The 24585-nt window shown below is 38.1% G+C and overlaps 1 long non-coding RNA gene across 1 annotated transcript; it reads left to right on the forward strand.

Annotated features, from left to right (window-relative positions):
* Positions 1–520: 520 nt before the first annotated feature.
* On the forward strand, positions 521–24154 carry LOC113073622 (uncharacterized). Its single transcript, XR_003280515.1, has 3 exons — positions 521–563; positions 21293–21393; positions 24042–24154. It is a non-coding gene; the product is annotated as an uncharacterized LOC113073622 (long non-coding RNA).
* Positions 24155–24585: the final 431 nt, after the last annotated feature.

Raw genomic sequence — 24585 nt, forward strand, 5'->3', positions numbered from 1 at the left:
GTTAGGGTTTCTTCCATAAAATCATCAGGAGGCATTCATAGAATCTTCAAAATTACATTTTATTAACCGCCACACTCATATACGGTTCACAATAGTGAAAGACAATATGGGAAAACAAAAAAAACAACCACTAACTGATATAAAATCAACGCGCTACTGTATTCTGGACCTAAGATGTTTCTCCAGGGATCCCTCACCAGAACTGACCCCGCCATAGACAAATCACACCCTTTTTAACAAAAACAGATCAAACCATTTTATAATTACATGGGGACTCAAGTCCATACATCAAACCTAAATGAAAAAGAAAGGTATAATATATACACAAACTCTATAAGCATTAAATTCCATTCACCATAAAGTAATAATAAAGTAAACTGGAAAGAATGCCCTTTATTATAACAACATTACAATTTTAAAAAACAATCCAAACCCTTGTGGTACCCCAACTACATTTCCCATAATTCCTAACACAGGATATAAAGGACCTCAGGAAATGCCGCGCTCTTTTAATTACAAACCTTGGCTCAATGCTGCAGTCATGGATCCCGGCAGAACCACGGGTAAGATGCTCAATCCTTCAACTAACTGAAGAAAATAGTAACCCATATCTTGTGTAGTTGTGGTTTTATTAAATCACTAGCGTGCACTTTAGTAATGAATTGTGTCGCTCTTTGACTTTCAATGCGCTCATAAGAGACAACATGCACAACTAACACTAAATGTTTTGGGGTAAATAATATTAAAGAAACAAATAAATACATTAAATTTATAAACAAACAAACAAAAAAAGTATTAATTCCCTTAAACAAAAATCTATTTATCCTACAAAGAAAATGAATTAAATTAAAAGTATTCGAACAATTGAATTAACTAGCCCAATTCTTACTACAAGTGTGGCCTTAGCCATCACATTTACCTTTTGAAAGGTATTGCCACAGTGGCAGATTTTTGTACCCTTTTTTGTACCCTTTTTTGAGTGTGGCAGGCCTCCCTTCAGTCTTTTACCATTGCCTATGCGGTTAAAACACTTCAACTTCAACTTTTTTTCTCTCTAGCACTTTAGTTCATTAAGTTGACTTGACAATTACAGGAAATTATGAAGAGGGAGGGATGAGTACATAAGCAGACTCAAACTGATGTTTTTCCCCCCCATAAGGCACCACAGCTCATGTTGTGGCAACATGTGCTTTCTCCTCTTGACTAACTCCCTATTTGATCTAAATGTAAGATGAAATGCACATATTATGCTGCTCATACAGCCTTTAAAAGGCAAGCCTCTATAGTAGCTTTCGTCTCCACATGGTCCTCAGCAAAAAGGCCAAATCGGTTTGCGTTTAGCCCCAGACAGTGAGCATTAGCAGGGGAGGCCTCTTTCTCAAGCTCATCCTGAAGAAAGGCCTTTAGTACTCAAAGCTCAGGGACAAGATCACACCTCGACTGAAACAACTTGAAAGGCAATTTTCCATACCTTTGCTCTTCAGTACATTCTCTTCCTCTTCCTTATCAACTAAACGCCCTCCCCTCTGTGAACTCCAACTCCGAGCTTAAATGCTTCTCCAAGATGTTTGTATTCACTCAGTGACATGATGAAATATGAGGCTCCATTTAAACTTCCAAAACCAGCCCAGTGGGCTCATGTTGTTAGTTGGCTTGTGTGATGAATTGTATTAGTGTGCACTGGCAAGTCTAGCAAGTGCTTTAATAAGATGATGCTTTGACTGTTTCTTATTAAAACACCTTGTTTTCTGATAGCTCTAGTTTCATATATGCCTTTTATTAGATTTTATTTTGTAACATTGTCCCCCTGAGTTTTCTTACAAAGCTGTACCAGAGAAAGGTAATTGTTGATTTCACAGTTTTGGGAATAGCAATTGACCTATTTGGTGATTTACATTTACTGTGACTTGAAGCACGTTAAACTGTGTTGATATTCCTACATGCCTGGTTTACAACTTTAATATTTCTTAAATTCTATTTGAATGGACTGGAATCAAATAGGTGTGTGTGTGTGGGTAAACCGCTTTCTATCTTTTTGGTTAACTTTGTTTGGTCTAACCTACCGCCATGCACATATGCCTGATATATTATACACATTACTCTTAATGCAAGTTTCATTGCAGTGACGAGTGTTGGGTAAGAGTTAGCTCTTCAAAGTAATGCATTACGAACTAATTGTAAACTTACGTTAGTTAACTTTTTATATAAAAACAGTTAAGATGGGTTCACAGTTATCTTTTGTTACTTTTTTAAATAATGAGCAGGGCTTTCGATTGGTTTTTAATATAAAAATCCAATCCAAAAGCCCTTTTACACCAAAAAGTGTAATGAATAAACCTCAGTCTGAAGTAAAAGTAAATTCACGTCTGTACAGTAGAACGCAGGAGAAGGTTCGACACTCTCGCAGCAATAAAAACAAACAATGAAGCACAACGGTTAGTTTTATCTAAAGTCATTTTTTGCTTATTAGTATGGTTGAACTGGAATCCTCAAAGGTCAGCAGCAAAGAATTAGTTAATAAAATGGGCTTAGATACATCTTGTGTTTAACATTTCATTATGCAAGTTTTGCGTCATGTTCTAAGTTTGCATTTCACTGTTTTAATTCATTTTATTGAATACTAAATCAGTTTTTTTTTTTTTTTTTTGCAAGTGGGATGATTAATGCAATTCACATTTCGTCTAGAACTACATGTTCACACAGTGCACTCAACGCCTCCGTACTTCTGATTTCTCCAGGACAGGAGACTTGTCCGTCAATAAATGGGAAAAACGAAGAACTGAACATTACTTTTTGAAAAGGTAGCTCAGATATTTGCTTGTAAATTAAAAATTAATGTGTTACTTAACTAGTTACTTGAAAAAGTAATCTGATTATGGTGATATGACCTCATTGGCCCTTCCTTCGTGACCTGGCTTGCTACAGTGGAAATGGAGTGAGTGAATAAAAGGAAATGGGATAGACTAAGTTTTTCAGTGGTTGATTTGGGCTCCTATAGCCCTAGCCATCCCCTAGATTCATCGTCTTCCTCCCTGTGTGTGTGGAAGTCACAGAGACCAATAGGAATAGATCTGTATGAATCACACACAGTTAGGTCTGGGACAACGTCGATGACCTCAACGCAAAAAATATGTCTACGCAAAATATACTCCTCGATTCGTCGACCTGTTTTTATTTCTCTAAAAAAAACGTTTGCAAAACATTTACCTTATGTGCGCTGAATATACACGATGGCCGGATCAATATTCTGTCCAACGTTATATAATCAATCCAGGGGTTTTTCTGCATTGATCTTTTTTTTTTTTTGGCGGCTGTCAAAGCCTTGTTTGATGCGTTTACAGGAGGCGTACGAGAGAGAGCCCCGGCTATGTGCGCGCACTCAGTCTTGAAACAACATGAGCGCTTCTTGCTCTCTCTCTCTCCCTTGTACATATTAATCAAAATCATTAACACAATAAAAAAAGGGCGAAACACCAAAGTTTCACGCGCTCGCGCACTCACAGTCTTCAAACTACACGAGCGCTGTCTGGCTCTCTCTCTCTCTCTCTCTCTCTCTCTCTCTCTCTCTCTCTCTCTCTCTCTCGTGCATATTAACCAAAATCATTAGACACAATAAAAAAGGGTGGAACGCAAAAGTTTCACGTGGAGCATTCAGATATTTTTTTTTTTTCCTCCATGACAGGCTGCTGGCTCCCACTGTTTGATTTTTTGGAAAAGCACTCTCTGTATTAGCTTAAAGCCCTCAAGTTTACATTGGTTACTGTATTCTTTCAATTGCTCTAAACAAGTATTTTGGGTGACCTTTTTTATTGAATGCTAGACATCAAGTTGTTTCATCTGAAAGAAATTTTTTTAAGCTAGGCCCTATGTCTTCAAGTTTGTTTCAGTAAGCGATGTTTTCAAGGCTTCAAGGTTTTATTGAATGCTATCTCTATACAAGTGCAAAGTAATGCATTCTTAGTCTTTTTTGTAATTTTTAGAGCAATAAACATATATTGCAATGTTAAGGAATCCATGTTTTTTTCATTCCGATATGTAAATTAACATGTATAAATTGTTAGTAGTCAATCAATGCGGAGATAATCGAAATCGAATCGGTCTGAAAAAAAATTATCGTTAGATCAATCGATGCATCGGAAAAATAATCGCTAGATTAATCGTTTAAAAAATAATCGTTTATTCCAGCCCTACACACAGTGCAGCCCTGTCAATGTCACTGCCATCATTCCTCTGCAGACTTGAGCACTAACTAGTTTACCTTGGATCACTGATTCCACTCTTTGTTTCCTTTCTCCACACGTCTTATGTTCTCCATCAAGCTGTATGGGGACTAATCAAAGTCGACAACCTCCCACCTTCCCACACCAGCCGCTGTGCAGCCGGCACTGGCTCACGCTCCGACGTGAAGGGACCGCAAAGTTCAGATTACTTTAAGTTCCATTGTGATTATTCTTATCTGCTATCAAATTAAAGCCGAGCAACATTTCACAATGGGCTTCCACCTATGAATATAGAGGAGTTTAGACAGCGAGAGGGTCCTTGGGGGGTGTTTGCACAAATAGGATATGAAAGACCTCGTTATCAGCGCGCCAATGTTTGCAGAGATAAGCAGGACAGACTGCTGCAATCCTCCTGGAAGGAAGAAAAAAATAAAAAATCTGCGGATGCACCACATATGGTCACACATCACATATATCTATGTGCTATTCATCAAGGCTCAATGATAGGGGGGAAATAAGCAGGGCTGACATAACTGCACAAGCCGAGGCGGCCTGATATATATACACGTGTTGGGTTAGAGGGTCACAGGATTCACTGCAGACAGATGTTGATGTCCCCCAGCTGTCGGAATCTGCCGTCATATTACTTTCGCACTGCAATCTTTCTCCCTCCCTTCTCGTCCGGTCTCGCTCTTTCGGACTCCTCCATAATTGCCATGTCGAGAATTTGTGGTTCTTCATAAACCGGCTGCTGTCGGATGGCACTTCCCGTGGCCAGCCCTGGAAACAGATGTCCGAGTCACCGGCCTCCATTAGTCCGGCCCTCGCACAGGGATAACTCATTCCTCCAGACCGGCCTCCAGACATCAGGCTCTCTCCTCGCATTCATCTGGTCTCAGAGCCAGAGAATGAGTTTAAGAGAGAGATGGAGAGGCAGACAGGGAGACGCTGGGTGTCTAATGACAGGGCACGGTGCCATGGAGTTTCTTTAACTCACGCTTGTTCCTGTAAACTCTAACGCCAGTGCGCCTGCTAGCAGTGTCACTCCATTTTAGACACTCATTAAGGTCGTGCATGTCTCCACCTGTCACCGTGCACAAGTCTGTGATGGTTACCTGCCGATGTTGTCCTACCACGAACATGATTTTGTTTGTTCCTGGGCCAATTATTCATTGCATGCTGACATATCTGCAAAATGTTTGGGGTACTTTTCCACCCTGCAGGTCTTAAGAGGAAGTCTGCGATGATCAAATAATGCAGTCCTAGAGAGGACTAAAAAAAACCTGTAAATGTTAGAGGTAATGGGCCTCATTTCTGAAGGAATCTAATCCACCCACGTTTTCGTCATAAATCTCCAGACATAATTATTTTCAAGGACTGTGAGCTTCTGTTCAGCTTTATTAATCAATAAAAATACCCATATTAATGCTGTAAGTGGTCTTTGGCTGTCTTCCGAAGCTTTTTTTATTTGAAGATTGCTGTTGCATGCACTGCTGCTCCTGGAGACATGTGCCTTGAAGACACATGTCTCTGATTGAATTGTGGGACAGTTGAATTGTTCGCTGTGGGGTCCTTTTTGATATTTTCACTTAAACGATACTGAATAGTGAGACATCTATCTAGCAGGAGTCTCACGTAATCCCGTCCTCACCCCTCCCCAGGCCTGTGATTGGCTGAGAGGGGTCTCAGCTTGTTGCCTGAAGGGGCAGATTGCAGCAGATTGGTGCAGTGCTGCTGAGGCTGGCATGCTGATGCCAGGGACACTGTGACTGGCAGCATGATATAGCCCACAAGAGGACGACTCTCTGAGATGCTAATGAGAGCAGAGCACCTGTTAGACATAGACAGGCCCCACAGGGGGTACAGAGAGAGTGAATAAGGGACAGAAAACCATCCAAATTCACCAGACTCAACATTTGGAAGAGTAACTGCGCTGTTACTTTTTTTTGGAGTTATTTAGGGGTATTGAAACACAATAGAGAAAGGAGTGGGTTTTTTTTTTTTTTTTTTTATCCAGACAAGCAGTCACGAGGATTAAAAGTGGGGTATGTATTTTTTCAAAAACGCTTTAGAAAACTGAGTCGGGCTGTGTACCAAAAGAAACTTGTAGCCAATTAGCAGTAAGGGGCATGGCCACTCATGATGGGGAGGAGAGAGTACTCAGTTCGCAGGACAGACATTAGCCGAGCCGAGTGATGACCGAAAGATAGAGATGGATTAAAAAAAAAACTAAAAAAAAAAAAAAACAAGAGGAAAATGTCTGAAAAACAAAAGAATGCTTATGATAGGTCAAGTAGGACCCATGTAAATATTGAATCCGACTTCCAGCTTTCTGCCATGTTGTCTGAGTTGTGCTCATATGTGTGGGATGGAGCTATCGAAATAGGGGAAATACCCTTTTGGGGTAGCAATGTGTTTGTATTGGTGATTTAAATATATTAACAATGGCTACCAGAAATCACTTACCCCACCTTTAAATAAACTTTAAATTGTTCACTCAACTACATATAGTTTGTTATATCAATTACCTAAAAAGTTTAAATGGTTGCCTTAAAATGTGTTAAATGAACTTCAACACAAGTTAACATGACAAAATATTTTTATTAACTAATTATCCTGGCATAAGAGCACAAATAAACCTTAATTAACCATAACCATTAATGCTTATTAAAACATTTACATATTAGCACTACATAAACATAAGTGTAAATGTGTACATAACTGCTTGAATGAGAAAAAAAAAAAAACACAAATCAAAAATTAAAATCAAACTATTTTGCCTTTTAAGTGTTGTACAAATCCTGGATATCATTACAACTCCAGATCACCAGGATTTCTTCTTGTTTTACCACTACCACATCACTGCAGATTGATGGTGCTAACTCTGGTCACCCAAAACTATAAGTCGTCATGTCGTTAATAAATTCCTGCTCAGAACCTGTGTTTTGATTAAAAACAAAGGGGAAACATTAGCATTAAAACGTGCCTTACAATCGTAAAGCTTACGGACTCCAATAAATATGTGCATTTATATAGAAGTTTACTTACAAATTTGTCTAAGCTCTACAAAGTGACAGTCATTCCCTTGATGTCTGCATAGCACTGTGATATATTTACAACTGAAAAAGGACTTGCTGCGATCCATCCACAAGATCATTGAATTCTGTGCTGATCTTCAGTTGTTAACAGATTTTATGTATAAATTAAAAATCTTTCCTTAGAAAGTCAAAGGTCATAAGTTTACGTTTCAATTACCAAAGCCTTACTTTACAATTCAGATGAGGCTTTTAAATTACATAAAACATGGAATTAGAACAAAAAAAAGCAAATTTTACACATTTGTGTCTATCTTTATTGCAGGGCAGATTATACAAGATTTAAGCTATTAGCGGTTATTCAATAACCTTTAGCTTTGAAAGAATATACTTAATGTATAATTGTACAGCAGTGGATTCCACCAACCTGTCTATTTCCCAGTTATCAAAAGTCATAAATAATAACATGTCTTCCAGAGTTTCATTACAACCTTTTTTTATGAATATGGATAAGGCAATGCTATATTCACTTTCACTTGTTTTTTTTTTTTTTTTATCTCTCGATGGAGTGCTGTGAATCACCACAGATAATATCGGCTGTCCGCTTGGTGTGAATTAAGCCCATACGCCCCCTCTTTGTGCACTCCCTGTGCTTTCCCACAATCCAATCTTGACAGCCTGACTGATGTAGACGATAAGCTGGAAAACCAGGGGTTCAGCCAATCTCCCCCGGCCCCCTGCCCTGTTCAAACCAGTAGCAGAAAACATATCATCTGGAACCTGTGAGAAAAGGCCAGGACACTATGGGATCTTTTATTAGCCATCTGACCTGTGTATATGTGTGTGTGTGTTTGTGTGAATCACCCTCACTCATGCCCTTAGATCATGCCTGTCATCTCAAACAACATTGCAGACAGGTTTCAGTACAACAACCTCATGTTCAGCTTTGTTTTTCGAGTAGCTCTAAAACAGTGGTTTCCGTACAGAACTGCTTCTCTGCTCTGAAATCACGTTTTGTCTTTCTCTTTCACTCTGTAGTACATCATTGAACAAATGAGCCGATTAACAGTGCTGGTAGCTCACTTTCTCACAGAGGATTTGAAGGAAGTGCTTTGAGGAAGCTGGTAGATAGACAGGTGGTATTGTTGAGGATCATACAGCATCTCCCTCGATTACCTGCCTGTGATATCGGCACGTGTACCTCTTATGGACACCAGTGGAAGTCTTTTATATGAAATAGGAATTTCGTTTTTGTTAATGTACTGTATATACTGAAAGGATTACTGTGCTCTGTGCACACTTAAAGCTCGCTGTGTTGGATATTTGCCAACCAAGCATCTGGTCATATCAGTGATGGTTTGAAAGATGCTGGGAGTATGTTAACGTTTTCCGCTGCAGAATTATGTATCACATACCAGATTGATAGGTCGGTTCATCCCCCCTGATAGTGATGCAGTGATGCAATCAAACAACTATTGCTCCACCATCATTTCCATCATTCTCACTGACACATATGCAGATCCAAGCACACTTTGATGTATTCATCTAAGGAAACTTTTAGTCTTGAAGACTTTTAGAAAAGAAATACTCTCAAAATGCTTTACAAACTTTCACCACAGTGTATTAAATCTATGTAATGTATTAAGTGTGGAAATATACATCCTTTTTTTTCCCTATTGAAAGTCATGAAATTTTCCACTGCATTGTCATTTCCATCTCATCTCAAATTATACATTTGATTTTGTAATGGAGGTACACTGGTAGACATGACATTTTGAAGTAATTTGTAATAAAAACCCCGTCTCCTTTTGTCATGCAAAGGCTAATTTCATCAGTAGCATCCTCAATGCACACAATTAAACCATGTTTCACACTTTTTGCATGATCTGAGAAAATTACAGCTTGATTGAAAATTACGCACAATAAAATATTCTGTGAGGTTTTCCCTATTTTTTTATTTATTTACATTTCACATCTGATGTCTGACATTTTTGCCCAATCTGACTTTTTTTAGGTGCCAAATTGTTTGGTTTGATGGAAACTGAAAATAGGGCAGTTGTAGTAATAATAATAATTATTATTATATATACATCTTGAAATTTCAACTGAGGAAGACAGAGTCCAATAATTGCTAAGTGTGGCCAATCCTGGAAAAAATCTATAGTTACACAAACTTTTTTCAGAATACTTTTTCAAAAGTATTCCACATTTAAATGATGAAAGCATGCTTAAACTTTTCGAAGACCGTTATAAATTTCATGTCAAAAGTTTAAACCTGTTAGTTTGCATACGAAACCCCCTCTGGGATCTAAAAGTGCCTGAAGCTCAAGAAACTCTGATACAGTAAATGCACAAACATCTGTACATATATATTTGGATCATCCTCTGTTGATTATTTCCAAACTAATGAATTCAGTTAGCATGTTCCACACATTCCCACGATATCAGCCTGTAATGAATTAGCAGCTGTTGACAGTTGTCTGCAGGGATACAAGTAATAGAGAAATCCAAGTAATGGCATATTTTTCATTACGCCCCTTCAGAAATGGTTTTCATTCTTCCTCTGCCTAAGGTGAAGAACGTGCCGGTATGTCGTTCCCCGGAGTGGCATTGACAATAAAACCCACACAACTGTTTACGTCTTTTGTAACTTTATTACTATTGATTTTTGACACTAAGGGATGAGATCTATGGAGCGATTTTCGCCTTGTTCTGTAGACTGTACACCCGCATGGCCAGTAATTGATAGAATTACTCTGCATATACTATAGGCGTGATCACGGCTAATGGATTTATCGCTGTTGTATATTATTCCTGGTAGGTGTTCATTGACAACAATGTTCCAATTAATCAACATAACACTGACCTTTACTTCCATTTCACTGCTATTCTGCTTCTCATGTTTTACAGTGCATCCACACAAGTAAAATATCCAACTTTAATCGCAAATTTCATTATGCCACTGATTACAAATGCTCAAAATGTCTTAGTCTCTGAGCCAAACTTGTCCCCTTTGGTCAATTTGTCAGTTTGCCAGTACAGGGAGGGCACCTTGGGGCCGACTTCTGGTCATTTCTCTGTGTCTGACAGGAATCTCGCTAGACCAGGGAGAAACAAATGTGTTCCGCTCAGCAAGCACCTCTCCACAACCCTGTCATCGGCGCTCATTAGTCAAACGCTGCTTCTCAGCAAATGTGACACCAGTCGCTCGCTTCATATCCACAAGCAGCCGCTCCCAAAGGCATGCTGTTTTTAGAGATCTTCCAGAAGACACGCAGAAAAACTCTACAAAAATCTGATTTCACCTCCGCCGCAGACGTTTCATCAAAAACTGAAGTGAACACAGATGAGCGCTGAGTCTGTTTGTGTTCCCCTCTTTTAAGAGCACAGACTCTGCATCCCTGTATGTGAGGCATACACGTGATCTCACATTAACAGTTTGCACAGCTGCGAATGCGAATGCATATGATACTTTATCATTTTTACCAATTCTAATAACATTTTGATGGCAAGATAAGCTATGATCTAATAAATCATTTATAGATTTAGCAAAGCAAATTTCAGTCAGGCTTACAGTTTTAGAAAACTTTAACATTTTGCAGGGTTTTATTTAATGCAGTTAAGAATACATATACGGGCATATTGAGCTCATAACCAAATCTTGAACATGATGATTTTTCTTCTATAAATTCTTGTAGAAGCACTTGTGCTGTTGGTTAAATGAATGTGTTTCATCCATGAATTTATGAAACCATGTACGTGGTGGTTAGGCTCTGTCTTTTGCAAGTAAAAAATATCAGTAGTATATTGTCTGAATAATTAAAAGACAGTTGATGTGAAGTGCATTTGAACCAGTGGGCACTCAATGTTGGTTTTTTGATTGGTTGTTTGGAGTCACTCAGTGTTTCCATCCTGGGAGGCAAGGGCTTCCTAGCTGCTCTCATTGTGTGTGTTCTGGTGTGAGAACTGAGAGTAGCTACTTGACGCTCTGGGACTTCAGGAAAATGTTTGTATGATGGAGAGTATTTTGATGTTATGTAAGAAATGGGGTTAAGATACTCTTTTTACTACAGGTAAAAGCCTTGAGGTTTATGAAACGAAGAACACAAGGTCAAAATGCTAGAATGACGACAAAGAGTTCCTAAAACGGCACTGATCTGACAAATGTAGATGTTAAAGGAAAGCTTATGATATTGGATTTTGTGTTCCCCAGAATGTGAAAAATACTGTTCTGTCTTTTTAACAAGGTAAACATTTTTTATTTATTTATGGGTTGTTAGTTCAATTCCATTAACTTTTAGCAAATGTCTCACTGAATAAGTTTAATTCATTTGAAATCTATGTACTTTTAACAGTTTAGATTTCAAGAAGCAACTGTGAGAATGTTTCTAAAGAGTTCCAGATTCATGAAAAGTTCATTAAAAGTGCTTGTTGTCTTGAGCATAACTCATGGAAAAAGGGATTGTAAAATCATAATATTCAATGTAGGCCTATTTTAACCCAACAAATCTAACTTATCTGCTGTAGTTGGTTCAACTTTAAATCAGATGTACAGTATTGTAGATTAGAAATGAGCTATTTATATCTCATCTAACCACAAAAACTTTTGGTTTGTGCAAGCTAATGTTTTTGGGATGATTCAGTATGTTAAATAGTATTTTTGACTGGTTATGTTACAAGAGGCTCCTTTCTCAGGTTGACTTTTTCAGGGTAAAAGATATACTATCGAGATGAAAAGCTGTGATTTTATTGGCTTGAATAGTAGGGAAACAAAAATTGCAACAACCATGTCTTATATAAGCATATAAGAATTATTACTTAAGAATATTCTTTTACAGTGCATAAGCAAAAGAGTGCTGTTCTGCTAATAGCCCAAATCAGAGATGTAACGCCCAGCATCTCGCTGATTATCAGGGCCACTGTCAATGCCAGAACAGCAGATGCTGAGCTCAAACACACAGACCTGCTGCGAAACCCAGACACCTCTCATGCCAACTGGGAAATGAAGCCTGTGGACTGCACGCAACTATATCACCACACGGAGTACGTTTTGTAATTTCTTACCAAGTTCGCCCACTATTTTGAAAGATAAAAAGCAGCTCATTCATTTTGGCGAGAAGAGAATAAGACTTAACAAGCAATGGCCAAAGAGAAAGTAAGCGTTTTAGTGTGTCACCTCCCAAAGGAGAACCGGAGGAGGTTCTGTGGGTTCTGCTATTGATTTGGCTCTGTTCGAGATTGTTTTCCACCTCACTGTAATGAGAAGACTGGGGATCAAGACTACAGAGGGGAAAATAACTCTTACAGAAAATAGCATCTATAAAGACAGCCAATTTACACAATTTCTCTGAAAAGAAAGATGGGCGGCTACAGAAGGAAAGTTTTTAGTGGGCGAACTTTTGGACATGCCGTTGTGTGACAAACACGGAGACTTGTGTGGAACCGCAATTGTATATATTTCCTTTAAGGTGGCCAAACAGGGTAGCTGTAAATAGCATCTGCCCATTAAAGCATGTTGTATTGAGCAACATGTCGGTCAGGCGCAGTCCAATCAAATGGATTCGATAAATATATAGCCTTTTACAAGTTTTTTCTTCTTGCAAAAGGATTTTATCACACAATGGTATTGGAGCTCGCAATCCTGGCACGTCTGCTGAACTTAGTACACAACTCACATGTGCTGTGACTTTTGGAAAACAAGCACACATTCACACCAACACGCTGCACCAGTACCTAGGGTGCACTTTTAATGCCAGGAAAACACATGGCCAAATGTACATTATGCAGCCCAAACTCTAATAGAGCAAGCTAATTGGAGTTGGCTTTGTGCTCTACTGATTTCCATCATTAAAGCACTGCTCGCCTTTCCGAGACCGATCCAACCAATGTGGCATTGCACTGAGGAACAATGGCCAAAGTTAGCATGACAGCTAGTGCTAATGATTCCTCTAGAGGACCCTTGGAGGAAAAGTTAACAATGTGTGTCAAAAGAAAGTGAATGACTTGACTCAATTTCAAAGAAACCACAACAGCCATAAGCATCATTAACATTGCTTTAAATATACACACATTCATATCATGAATGATTTCCTGAAACGTGCCGCCCACAGTGGTCTTCTTGTTCATGACATAACTTTGTCACAATTCTTAAATGAGTTTACTGTTTACCAATTCATATCAGATAGACATGAGTACAGCCTATTTGGTGTCTGCTTATCTTGCGCTTGCACACTTCGTTTTAAAGGAAACCCTTTCATGATTCGAGTCCGCTGTACAAAACCTTCCCCATCTTTTGTGGTGCAGAGTACATTGTTGGATGGAAGCTCAGAGGACTTGTCATTTGATTGAATTTTGTTGACCTAAGCACACCATGCAGAACACTTATCAACACATGACCAGATAGAGGTTGTCATACATATTGTTGAATCTGATGAGTGGGAGCGGAGCGGCACAGTGGAGCTTAAATTGAATCTTCTTGCGAGAGCCAGCAGGGAGCCAGGTGGAAAACTTTATAAACAAGGCTGCCTGAACGACAGACTGTGTTCAACACACCATATGCTGAAGTTCAGGGATGAAAATGCCTTGAAATATTCTAAAGGTAAACGAATCCAAAATAGCGACATATACTGTACATATTGTGCCCTATAGGTATTTAATTTGGACAGATGGCTGACAAAGATGTTTGTCCTTGACGTTCTTGCGTATTCAGTTTGTAGATGCTTTACTGATGCTATTATTGAAGCCATTTTTATTTTTTGGCATCATTTAACATCTTTCGACATATGATCAGGACTTCAACCTTTTTGAATGCATGTGCTGTATGGTATTGATGTAATGTAACATTCCATAGCAGATGGATGTGTATGATCGGTAAGTTTTATTTTTAGTTCACAACTTCTGAAAATTTGGTGTGGACTAGAAATCTCTTGTCAATGAAAATAATAATAAAAAATAAAAAAACACTGCAGAACACTAAAACATGTGCGTAAATTTGTAATACATGGATGCACACTCCCTTATGTAACTAAAAGCTTGGAAATACTTCCTTTTTTAAGGGGAGACACTGCTGGCGATTTTTTTTTTTTTTTTTTTTTTTTTTTCTTAGACTAATGGAAAGAAAACATCCCAAAAACATTAAGTGTTTCGTTTATAGCACTTTATCTATTTGTGCCACTAGATTTTAATTACAATACATTTTTAAAGGCCGTTTTCTCTATTATTTTTCTCCAACACTGGGTCATAAATCTCCAATGCAGTGGCACTTACACACACCAAACTTTACTTATTTATTTCTGTCTATATTCTGAAGGTTTCTACAGAGGGATTTGTTAATATATAATTTTCTTGATTATATACAATTTTTTTCCCCCCCAAAATTGTGAAAATATATTGTTTTCTGGCTGTTCAAAGTATTTTCTGAATTATGAAGTGACCAAAAGAGATACCCAGAATTCCCTCTTTAAAACATTTAACTCTAATTAATAAATATATATATATATATATATATATATATATATATATATATATATATATATATATATATATATATATATATATATATATATATATATATATATATATATATATAAAAATTGAAACTGACTTCATCCAGTGATCAGACTTTTATACTAGAAATGTATGCAATTTACTGCATATTTCATTAAATTATGCCTCATTTGCATATTTAAACATAACATTTTTGAAAAATGTTAATTTGTTAGTGTAATACATTGTTTTTTTTTTTTTGCAATTATCAATGTAATCAATCAACTTGGTAAGTAAGGTGATAACTATTCATTTTTTTAACCTTATTCACCTGCAGTGTCTCTTATAATATTTAAGAATATTACAATTTAAAATAGCTGTTGTCTATTTTAATGTTTAAAACAATTTTTGATAATTAATACAGTACTGGAACACAGATCTTTTTTTCATTTCTAGGATTCTTTTAATATTCCTTTTTCGAGTATTATATGTTTTGAAAAATTATAAATCTTTTTACTGTCTGTTTTGATATTTAATGCATATTTATCATGTTACACTGCAGACTTGAGTAATGGCTACTTAAAATATTAAAATATTAAAATTGATTTTGAATTTTAATGTTTCACAATTAAATTTAATGTATTAGACTAGTTAAATTGCAAAGCATTGTAGTCTGCATTAATGCTGTAGATCAGGGAACATTAATATGGAGAGGATTTGTAAGAGGTCTTGAAATACAGCTGCATGTACAGTGAAGACAGTAGTCTGATTTGACTGCAGTAGACGAAAGGCTTAAATCATCTGTTAAAGATGTTCCAGGTCTGCAGAGATTGGAGTATTTTCTGCGCTGTGGCCTGCTGGGGAACAACACTAGCTCAGGCAGCTTTTTGCGGCATTACCAGACTCACTGGAGGCAGTGTCAGAGAACAGGAGATGGTGACATAAAGAACACTTGTGTAGATCCTCTTCACACGGTGTTAAATTGGGGCATCTTTAGCCATGGGCTTAATCCACAAGGGTTCAAATTTTGGCTGAGAGCAAGGCCTGTCAACCCCTGCTGGTACAGTAGATGCCTAAAGATGCCTCACACTCTTAAAAGCGTGAAATAGACATACTATATATCTCCCCTTTCTGCTGTGTCAGGAAAGTCTGTAGTTAATGGTTTTTTGCACGATGTGCACTGTTGTGATGTCATCATCCAATCAGTGCTGTCATGATGTATGTTTTCTGGTGTGACTAGTCACTTGACATTTACACTTTAGAGAAAGGGTGTCTGTAACTGAGTATCTGCTCCTCACCTCCTCGCTGCATATTACTTGTTATGGATCATAAAGTGAGAAGTAATTTCATTGAACAAGGTCGCTTTCCTACTCACGGATATGTGGATAAAGTGCTCCTATCTCCCACTGTGATTGCAATGTTATTTCACTGTATGTTTAGCCTTGAGCTATCTAGTTTGCACTATCAGCGTGTGTGTGAATGTACAGTGCAGTGATGTCCTTGCGAGAAAGCTGCTTTCTTTACTTACAAAAGTGTGTCGTGTCAGCCACTTCTAAATGGGCAATCACTGGGGAGTTTATTACAGGATAAGCACATTTTCCCAGAGTAATAAAGTATTTAGATGAGGTAATAATAAATACAGTGTCAAGTACAGATTATGAAGAGAATTTATTTACAGAAAAAGATTAGAGTGGGAAATGAACAGTGAAGTATTTGTTTTCTGTTGTGACTAGATGTTTCTGGTCATGATTGTACATTTCAGGGAGTTCAGTACACTGAAGTGTGAACTTTGTCTGTCTGTCATCACTAACAAAGCCTAGCAACTTGCATATGTTATGGTAACAAAATAAAAGGAATAACACACTAACAACTGACTTGCAATAACATGGGAATGCCATGGCATCCATCTAAAACACCCTAGCAACTGCATAACAATGCCATAGCAACTGTATAACAACCACCTACATCTTAGCAACTGCATAGCAAAGACCTAGCAACCACCCAGAATACCTCAGCAACCTCTTAGCAACCTTCCAGAATACCTTAGTAACCACCTAGCGATCTGTCTGTCTGAGAGACTGCATGGCCTTATAACCTCTAACCTTTTGAGCTTTTAAAACTGCTTAATATTACCATTTAAAACTACTTCAAATCTCAACATTTTAAAGATGTTTACATATAGAGGTGTATGTGTAGAAAGAGAGAATATCGAGAAAATAATTTGTGGCTAATTGAATCGATGAGGAGCACAAAGTCTTTCATTTCAGAAATTGAGCTTCACTGTTTGCGATTTTGGAGTACATATGCTTGACCAAATAGGTCATGGTTAAATTCTATCTGATTTAATACAAATGAATGCGAGAATCTCATCAGGATTTGAACATGGACCTGATGGGTGACTCGCATGGTCTGGCTATCATTTTCAACTTCATTTGTTCTCTGATCATATCAGAGCTACACGGTACAACTTCAAGCAAATGGATGGGTGTTAAGATGCATCAGGGTACTAAGGGACTAAGGGACATTTAATATCCCAAATAAGTGACGTGACATTCAGCCAAGTATGGTGACCCATACTCAGAATTTGTGCTCTGCATTTAACCCATCCAAAGTGCACACACACAGTAGTGAACACACACACACACACACACACACACACACACACACACTGTGAACACACACCCGGAGCAGTGGGCAGCCATTTATGCTGCGGCACCCGGGGAGCAGTTGGGGTTTCGATGCCTTGCTCAAGGGCACGTAAGTCGTGGTATTGAAGGTGGAGAGAGCACTGTACATGCACTCCCCCCACCCACAATTCCGTCCGGCCCGAGACTCGAACTCACAACCTTTCGATTGGGAGTCTGACTCTCTAACCATTAAGCCACGACTTCCCCAAATAAGCACATGGGGAAGATTAAAAAGAATAAAAAGGTATGGATGAAATTATCTCCTCCATCCAAAGACCTCAGAAGTTCCATTATGTATTCCCATGATCATTAATTTGTGCGAAGATATCCTTCTGGTTGAGATGCATTCTCAATCCCTCCAGAGGAACATGAACACACACACACACACATCTAAACTCCCTCTTTCCTCTTGCTCGTTCATTCTGAAGCACGCTGATGATGGTGCCTTGGGTGACACCGTTTTCATATTTCATCAATGGCTGCGGACACGTATGCAAATTTGTCTCCCTTAGAACACACACTGGCTCTGGGAGGGTGTCACTTATTGATGCCAGTGCTTATTTAAAGACCACCATCTCTCAAGAGACCCTGCACTTTCCATTAGATTTCACTTAAAACGTGCACTATTTAGACCAGGCTTTTGCCTCCACTCAGGCAGAGAGGTCTGAATTTGTTCCCTGCCTGTATCAATTTTTGTACTGTCATTCTCCACAAGGCCTCTGAGAGCAATTTGGATGGAGCTCTTGTTTTGGGAATACAGCAGCTACTCATCACCGAACCTGAACGATGATAACACATTTTAATGTATGATCATCAGATGCAATTATTATTCATTGGCCGACTGATAATTTAGCCTTTGGCTATTTATCCCAGCACTTTCTGTATTGTCCACATGCCCATTCTACTGCTGTCATATCAGAAATGAGCAAATGGTGTTTCTTTTTTTTTCTTTTTGCATGTTTTTTTGTAAAGGCGTGTATTTCCCTCGTCAGTTGCCATCTTGATGATAGACTTTGATGACAGGGCCTTTGAAGGCTTGATCAAAGCGAGCCGCCTTTCATGGCAATGATGTTTGCTTTCGCTTTTTTCCCATAACTCCTTCTCCACTTTAGGGGAGCAGGCCTGACATGACCAGTGTTCATTAGTGAGTCACTTAATAGATGAGGAGGCACTTTATTCTTCACACGCTCCTACAGCAAAGTTTGCGTTCGTGGTTAATTGATACAAAGCTTGTTTGATCAATAATGGAAACATCTTGATGACTGTTCACTTCACTTGAGCTATACTGCATGGGTCTTGTGCATGATAGAGTGAAATAAATGCAAGTGAAAGAGCCTTGGATTGATGTTCCCTTCCTTTTAATGGCTCTTTAAACGTTGACTTGTGGATCTTGACCTCCTTAAATATTCACGTGTTCTTGACAAGCCACTCTGCAAGATAAGTTTGTGGCCTGGTGGTTACATGTTTTAAAGTACTGATCAGTTTCTCTTTACGAATGTTGCAAATTATACGGTCGTCGTGATTTTGCGAAGACATGTCCCTGGATCCACATCTTTTGATGATCCTGGATCAACATCTGCCCCTAAACCTACCCATAATTTATTCCTAAAATCTGTGGGAAATGATAGCGAATTAACAAGTCTAGAAGCACCTAACCCTGACTTTAAGCCTAAAATAGATATTTCTTAGTTATCTCCATTCTGATTGGTTGATTTGAATGTTGTTCCAGGATCAATAAGGATGTTGATCATGGAACATGTTGTACTTGGTGAAATCATGCTCACCAAATTATACAGGGAAGTGTTTCAGACGGATTCAAACGTATAATTCATCGTAATTGTAAGAACTACCAAATCAGAGTAGCTGATTTTGGCATTTGAGCTTCACTGGCTGCACTTTTGTTTTTGATTACCAACTCAAAGACTATGCTGTTCACATTGCTTGTTTTTCATTTACTAAAAAGCACTGGCTCATAAGTCTCATTTGTTTGGTAATCAGATTTTTTTTTTTTTTTTTTTTTTTTTAAAAGCTTGGAAAGACTAACTTTATGAATCGAACGTTGTTCAAAATTTAATCTTTTGATTTACTGGGGAAAAAAAAAAGTCTCTTAAGGATCATTTGTTCACGAATCAAACTATACTCATGTTTTTTTGATGCACCAAAAATAACCCATCATAAGAGTACTTTTATTTGTGTATCAGACTGCACTGTTTGTTCTTTGCTTTTGATTAATTAGAAAAAATAGGGTTGTAAGAGCCATTTGTTCATGAATCGATCTATACTCATCATGCTTTGTTTTTCATTAACTAAATATAACCATCCCACAAGAGTCATTTGTTTGTGAATCGGACTACACTGGTCATGCTGTGTTTTTGATTCACTAAAAAAAGGCTTTTCAACAAGTGCTCTACAAAAACAGAATATAGAAGAAAAATATAAAGGGGAAAAATGGAAGAGGGTGTGAGAGAAAGCATGTGGGGAACCGTAATCAACTCTGGCCGATGTATTTAAAGTTATACTAATGGAGGCAGTGAAGCTGAAATGGCAGCAGGGAAGAGAGGTCAGTACATACAGGGCTGCAGGCAACTGAGTTCTGGCCGCCTGCCCAACAGGACTACTCAGCTGTGACGTGGGGAGAAGGAAATAAGAGACTGCACGTGCTCAACAGCGTAGTGACACCGCAACATCTTCAGTCCAGTTGTATTGATTAGATGGAAGCTCCTGTTTAGGCTTGTTTTATGGAAATAAACACCTGGGTGGTTTGATCTATTAAGAAATATGCTACTTAAATGATCAGAACATCGACAATAACCTAGACAAGATCATATTTATGAATACAGAATTTATCAATGTGTTGCTAAAAAAGCTTTTGATGAAAAGGAAAGCAAAATTTGAAATTTCAATATCTTCTAGCTTCAGACAGACCTCTGTTCACAGACCTCACAAAAAAAAAAAGGCAAAAAGGGCCTGTTTCAATTTTATTAGCTGGTCTCTATGCAGTTTTTGTGAGCCGGTGCAAAGGTTTTGAACAGGTCTGACAAGTCAGTGGCTGCTACGTGCCAGGCATCCACAATGAGCGCTTCTGAGGAAGAGCGAGTCATTTTGAGGGTTTGACATTTGACGGTTTTACAAGTTTGTGAGGTTTGTGGTGTCAAATCTTGAAAGATATTCTGAATTTTGTTCGAGGCACTTGTAGAAAGTAAACCCTTTTTCTGTGTTGTTTGAACAACCTTTTCTGACTGCTGCCTCGTTATTTGGAGCATGTACCATCGATGGCAGGCGCGTCCAATCCTGCTCCTGGAGGGCCCCCTTCCTGCAGGGTTTAGATCCAGTCCTGATTAAACATACCCGGACCAGCTAATTAAGGTCATCATGAATACTGGAAACTTCCAGGCAGGTGAGTTGGAGCTGAACACTACAGGTACAGTAGGTGGCCCTTCAGGAGCAGGATTGGTCACTCCAGGTCTGTGGTGTGACCGTCTGTTACAATACCGTAGGAAACCAAGGATGAAAAAAAGTAAAACGGCAAACAAGCTCAAAAACATTCAGGACATACTGTACATTTACATTTGCTGTAAAAAAAGAAATAATGGACAGTGTGCGCATGTGCAGGAGTCAAATGCTGGCTCACTCAGTTTAATTTGTCAAAAACATTTCATAATGTGTCCGTTTAATACAAGTAAATGCAGAAAACCGTATTACAACCCTCCCTGTCTGGTCAGCCTGTTCATATCTGTCATTTAATATCGATTAATGTGACATCAGTGGTTCAACCTCGATTTTATGAAGTTATGAAATTTCTATTTCTGTGGGCAAAGAAAACAAAAATAATGACTATGCAACAATTCCATCTCTTCCAATTCAGTCCTGAACACGTGATCACGAGAGTACCACGACGCATACATGCTGTTGACACAGAAGCCGGTGTGCTGACATAAAATGTCCATCTCTCTTAGTTCATCGTTGGTATGTTCTCGGATTTCATCAAATATCTTGATTTGTGTTCTGAAGTTCTTACAGGTTTGGAGTAATTTAAGGAATACTAAACCCTAAAATGAAAATTGTCATTAATCACTTACCTCCATGCAGGGCTGGACTGGGACAAAAATCAGCCCTGGACTTCATCCAGACTGGCCCACCATGCATGTAAACATGCGCACACGCACACACGCACACACGCACACTACATGTCTATACATACATTAATCTGGATGTAAAATTACTGATTAGAATGTATTACTATCAAAACCAAGAAAAAAACTATTAAAATAATAAACAAAGAAAATGTAAATTATTTTATCAGGCTTTATTTTAAATATCTAAAGTTCTTAATTTATGTGCTTATTATTCTAATAGAAATATTAATGTTTAGGGTACACAATTTCTGCTGTAACTATATTTCATGTGCTGCAACATAACACTTTTTTTTTTTTTTTTTTTTTTTAGATTAATTCACACAAATTACCTCAGACCCGTTGGCTGCTTATAGTAGGCTAGTATTAAGACCACTGAACTATAGTAAGCATTATTTATAAAGACCACTAATCTACAATAAAATAAAAGACTAATTAAGACAAAGAACTTTGTGTAGTGATTTATTTTAAATTTTTCATAACATAATCAAAGGCCTTTAAAAAGCAGCAGCATAAATGGCTGCCCACTTCTCCGGGTGTGTGTGTGTGTGTGTGTGTGTGTGTGTTCACTGCTCTGTGTGTGTGCACTTCGGATGGGTTAAATGCAGAGCACGAATTCTGAGTGTGGGTCACCATACTTGGCTGTATGTCATGTCACTTTATTCAAATGCAGAGCTCAATGCTAGGGTCAGAACTTTTCTTGCCCTGCCAAAAATAAATACATAAACAAAGATAAAAATAAAATTGCTATTGTTTTCTTTGTAAATAAGCTGCAATCTCATTTCACAATTGTAATTTCAATACCACAATAAACACTAACTATTAAGTTCAAACATTAATGAAGACAAGTAAACAGTCAGTAATGAAAATGTTTAAAAAAATTATCATAAACGGCACCGTTTTCAGGTACAGATATTGCATAATCAAATGTAAAATACTTTAGGTGAAAATATAATAAATATGTAAGTTACTGTAGTGCACATATTTAGCAAAATACTCCTTTCTTATGGCTATTTTTCTTAGGTCTTTAAAGGGCTTTCTTGAGGTAAATGTAACATTCTGTGAAATAATTGTTCTCCTGCTGTTTTGACTGATAACTGATCGATTTTATTTCTGAGGCATATATAAATTTCTGTAAGTTGTACTGTATCTTTAAACAGAAAGTAACAGATGATCGGTTTACTTGAACTGAGGCGCTAAAGCGATCTGTCACGTCATATTTTCTGACACCAAAACGGTATTGTCTGAATTTTGTCATAAAATGGACAGAACCTGAGAGCTGAGAATTGTAAATGTAATTTATATAGATCAGTGAGTGGTGGCATATTACAGCTGGAATATCCTAACTTTTTGAAACAAAACAATGCAGTAGCCTACGTGTATCATTACATTTCTGTCTCACCTCAGCAGTCAAGTCCCGCCCTGAGGACGTCTTCACTTAAGTCTTTTGCCTTCCAGCAAATAATTTATTTATCTTGACACATTTGGTGGCATCTGCCTCAAGTGCTTGTCGTTTTCTCTCTCTCAACGTTCGGCCCCTCCTTTACGCTTAGATATTTTATTATTTAACATTTTGAATTTCGTCGCAGTTGTAAAACGGCCGCTTTTCAAGGCTAGAACTTGATTCTGATTGGCCAATGAGCAGTGAACACGTCACATCTCGCAGCTCGCATCAGCATCATGCGCACGTGTCGTTTTATCTGTTCTTTATACTGCTTTTTGTAATGTTTTAAATAAATTATTGTGACTAACGTAAAAAAAGAGCATCTTGCGGCTTCATGAGAGAGACACGTAAGGCCGGAATTGGACTGTACAAAAATATACTTACGAATATATTTGCGATAAATAATGATTTAAAAACAAAATACTTAACGCACCGGCCCAACCAGACCGCGGCCCACCGGGAATCTCCCGGTAGTCCCGATGGTCAGTATATGCCTGCCTCCATGCCATCCCAAACCCATAAAAGCGGTGTTCGTCTTTGGAACACAATTTAAGATATTTTGGATGAAAACCGGGAGGCTTGTGACTGCCTGCACTACGGTTAAGTGGGAAGAGACAAAGACGAATTGTTGAATAAAGTGATTTTTGTTTTCTTATACAAAAATATTCTCATTGCTTCATAACATTACGGTTGAACCACTGATGGCAGATGGGCTGTTCTGTTTATGCTTTTCATACTTTTCTTGACCTTGACAGTCATTTACTTGGCAGTCTATGGGACAGTCACAAGCCTCCTGGTTTTCATCCAAAATATCCTAAATTGTGTTCCAAAGACGAACGCAGCTTTTACGTATTTTGGAATGACATGGGGGTAAGTGATTAATGACAATTTTCATTTTGGGGTGGAGTATCCCTTTAATGAAATAATTTGTATGAACTATCCATAGGAGTCAGTTGTTTTTTTGTTTTAAACAGTAAATTTCTTATACATTTTAGAGGACAGTTTCTCATACTTTTTTTTTTTTTTTTTTTAATCAGTTGCTCACGGAAACTCAACAGCTCCTGTGCTGGACTGCCTGGTGCTCACATCTTTCTCTCAACCCTTCAGAGGTTTTTTTTATTATTTTTATTTCAAATTAAATTAAAATGTACTGCACCACTCAGTCTCTCTCTCTTTCCCTGAACTGTTGGACCCTGTGCTGTTTGCCTCTCATTTGGCTGTGCACTGGAGTATCTGTCTTGTCTGCATATGGCCATTATTTCCCAACTGAATGTCTTCTAATTGGTGTTTTTGGCCGACCAGAGGTCCTGGAATCATAGGATATTTCATAAATGGTAATGAAATTACTTTGCTTCAGTGAATGCTTATTATTTAACCTTGGTTGTCTGTTTGGACCTCACAAGTGCATATTTTGGAATGAATGATCACATCATTTTATCTCTTGGACATGTTGTGGACAAGGTTCTTGGATTCCTGTACATTTACACATGTAAATATTTTAGAGAATGCTGTGCTTGTCTACAAGCAAAGCTGACCCCACTTTTACTGAGCAGTGCTGGAGTCCAGCGCAAATGCGTTCTT

Source organism: Carassius auratus, unplaced genomic scaffold (assembly GCF_003368295.1).
Source record: "Carassius auratus strain Wakin unplaced genomic scaffold, ASM336829v1 scaf_tig00012602, whole genome shotgun sequence".
Classification (NCBI taxonomy): domain Eukaryota; kingdom Metazoa; phylum Chordata; class Actinopteri; order Cypriniformes; family Cyprinidae; genus Carassius; species Carassius auratus.